The sequence below is a fragment of the Felis catus genome, chromosome B4 (genome assembly GCF_018350175.1).
Source record: "Felis catus isolate Fca126 chromosome B4, F.catus_Fca126_mat1.0, whole genome shotgun sequence".
NCBI classification, from domain to species: domain Eukaryota; kingdom Metazoa; phylum Chordata; class Mammalia; order Carnivora; family Felidae; genus Felis; species Felis catus.
Window position 1 is genome coordinate 55,383,775 of NC_058374.1, and position 3,573 is coordinate 55,387,347.

General features: G+C 39.3%; 1 pseudogene; it reads right to left on the reverse strand.

The window, feature by feature from the left end:
- Positions 1 to 369: 369 nt before the first annotated feature.
- On the reverse strand, positions 370 to 2,955 carry LOC101096400 (annotated as a pseudogene).
- Between the last annotated feature and the right edge of the window lie 618 nt (positions 2,956 to 3,573).

The window sequence follows — 3,573 nt, forward strand, 5'->3', positions numbered from 1 at the left end:
GTTCCCAACTCAAGTTAATAGAATAAGCTATACTGTATTAATTTAATTTACTTTTTTATTTTTTTTTTATTTTATTTATTTTATTTTTTTTAAATTTTTTTTAACATTTATTTATTTTTGAGACAGAGAGAGACAGAGCATGAACGGGGGAGGGTCAGAGAGAGGGAGACACAGACTCTGAAACAGGCTCCAGGCTCTGAGCTGTCAGCACAGAGCCTGACGCGGGCCTCGAACCCATGGACGGCGAGATCATGACCTGAGCCAAAGTCGGCCGCTTAACCGACTGAGCCACCCAGGCGCCCCTAATTTACTTTTTTAAAGAGAACTTTTAAATTAACTTTTATGTACAGAAAACTCAACAGCACACAATTAGCCCAGTTTTGTGGGTAGTTCTTCAGCCTTTGCCTTTTCCAGCTTGGCAATGCAAACCACAAACTTTGGACCCAGCATGTTGCCTCCCCAGTGATGGCAGATCTTATCAGATCTGTCATTGTAATTGGTCCTGATAGCTGCTACCAGCTTAGCCTGAGCTCCTTTGTCTTCCGGGTTAACCTGTGTGAAGTGGTGCAGGTCTTCCTGTGGATGCGAGGCCCCAACCTGGTCTTCCTCTTGATGATGCAGTAGGGATCCCCCATCTTACCACACAGGGCAGGCACGAAGACACACAGCTTAATGGGATCCACATCATGTGCAATCACTACCAGCTGAGCCTTCTTGTTTTCCATCAAGGTGGTGACAGTATTAACCCCAGCTCAAAGGACAGATGGCAGCTTTCTTCACAGCCCAGGTCAGCACTCTCTGCTTCTTCTCTTGCTTTATCTCTGGTCTGTATTTGTGGACTAGCTTAAGCAGCTGAGTACCTGTTTTGCATTCCAAGGCCTGGGGGAACTGGTTAATCGTGGGAGGCACTTTTAGACATATATAGAGAAGAGTCCTTTGTCACTGTAGCTGGATGCAGTGGATTCATTGGACAAAGTGGGTGAGGTCTCTTTTGGGCTAGATGTCTTGACCAATGCCAAAATTCTTAGGCCTTTTCTCAAATAGGGGATTGGTCACTTTCTTGGCCTCCTGCTTCTTCAGACAGCAGGGACCAAGGCTGTCTTCTTCCCCCTAGCCTTGTTTCCTTTGGCATCTTGGATGGTAGAGAAGAGCTCTTTATTTATCTTTTTTTTTTTTTTTAACGTTTTATTTATTTTTGAGACAGGGAGAGACAGAGCATGAACAGGGGAGGGTCAGAGAGAGGGAGACACAGAATCTGAAACAGGCTCTAGGCTCCAAGCTGTCCCGCACAGAGCCCGATGCGGGGCTCGAACTCACGGACCGCGAGATCATGACCTGAGCCAAAGTCGGCCGCTTAACCGACTGAGCCACCCAGGCGCTCCTATTTATCTTTTTTAAAGTAAGCTGTAGGTCCAATGTGGGGCTTGAACTCATAACCCTGAGATCAAGAGTCATATGCTCTACTGATGAGCCAGCCAGGCACTCCAGAATAAGCTATATTTAAAGAAGACTAGCTTCTATTCCTGTTTTTTTTTTCCACCCTATATTCCATATTGTATAGCTTAGTGGTAAGTATTTAAAGATTTTTGTGATTCATTTTTCTACTGGTGTTTTAATATAAGTATGTATGTGTAAGACAGTAGTTCCACTTGTGGTGAGTATAGCATAATGTATAGAGAGTTGAATCACTATGTTGTACACCTGAAACTAATATAACATTGTATGTCAACTATACTCAAATTAAAAAAAAAATTAAGCATATATATATATATATATATATGAATATATATATACATGTAAATGAATATATATATAAATATACATGCACACACACGTATATATCCTGTTTTTAAATAATGTACTCTAGGTTTTTCTCTAATTCAATTGTTCTTGTTCAATCATATTACTTGCATAATCCATAGAAATGCATGGAGATATTTCTCACTCTTTTTTTCACTCAGCAGAGTACTCCATTATGTGAAGATATATTATTTAAATAACTAGTCCCATTTTGTTGGACATTTGACTTGTTTCTAGTATTTTGATATTACAAATGATGTTGCAATGAATAATCCTGCCAAATGCATTTTTTTTTGTTTTTGTTTTTGATAGTGTATCTTTGGTATTTGCTTCTAAAAGAAAGATTTCTGGATTAAAGGTTAAAAGATTTTTGGTTTTTTCCTAATCTCAATGGATAGTGCCTGAGGTGTGTAACAATTGCCACGGTCATGGCAAGGATGGGCTTCTCAAGGCATTAGTGCCCATGGCAGTGCAATAGTAGGTTAATAAATGATATTACTTTATTTTTTAATGCCCCTTATTTATTTTTAAAGTTTATTTATTTATTTTGAGAGAGAGAGAGAGAGAGAGCATGAGTCAGGTAGGGGCAGAGAGAAAGGGAGAGTTCTGATGCGGGCTTGAACTCGTGAACCATGACATCATGACCTGAGCTGAAATCAAGAGTTGAATGCTTAACTGACTGAGTCACCCAGGTACCCCAAAATGATATCACCTTTAAATACACCCCCTCCCACACACACTATATTCAACTTTTATAAAATATCATCCTTTAAACAGTAATTTGGGAATACTTTTGTCATTTCCTAAGATGAGGGATAATTGCTGTTTTCAAAAAAAAAACATTAAAATTATTTTTCCAGAAATATAAGAATGTTCTCAGTGATTGTTATTCTACTTCCCTGACAAAAACTAGAAAACAGAAAGTATGAACTTTAATCTGGGTATAATTTCTGGGATTTATGTGGTTCGATAGTTTTTGTGCTGCAATTCCTTTTTATGTTTGTATGTCAGGGAAAAGTCAGAAAAAGCCAGTGTTGAGAGGAGTTGAATTAATTACTGTGACTTACAGGAGACGGACAGGGAACGTGACAGTCTTCGGTGGGCCTCCAGGACAAAACTGACAAAACTGCCATTTTCACATGTAGGACTTTCCATGTGGTCCTTGCCAACTTGGAAAACCTAAGAGATGGTGCTCTCTGCATTTTCCAGTATCTAAAGATGCTCTATCTAGATCTCACATGATGTATAGCCCATATAAAGAGCCTTGTCCTATTATTTTGGACTTGCCATTCAGAGTCATCCAGTATTATATTCTAAGGATAAGGAAGTGCTCTTTTCTTTCCTTTCATGAAAGCATGACTATCGCTGAAAACAGTGAAGCAACAATCTGACTCGACTCTCCAGTGCGTAGAACGAACATAAATAATAAAAACTAACCTTTACTGATAAACATGTAATGGACATAATGTTAGTTAAGCTCTTTTCATGGATGTTTCACCTCATTTTCAAAAAGGCCTATCAACGTTTTGGAGTTACAAAACTGAGGGTCTAGTGTCAAGCATCTTTTTATTTATCTATTTATATATATTTAAAAAATTTTTTTTTTAATGTTTATTTATTTTTGAAGGAGAGAGAGACAGAGTGTGAGTGGGGGAGGGGCAGAGAGAGAGGGAGACACAGAATTGGAAGCAGGCTCCAGGCTCTGAGCCATCAGCACAGAGCCTGATGTGGGGCTCGAACCCACAAACTGTGAGATCATGACCTGAGCCGAAG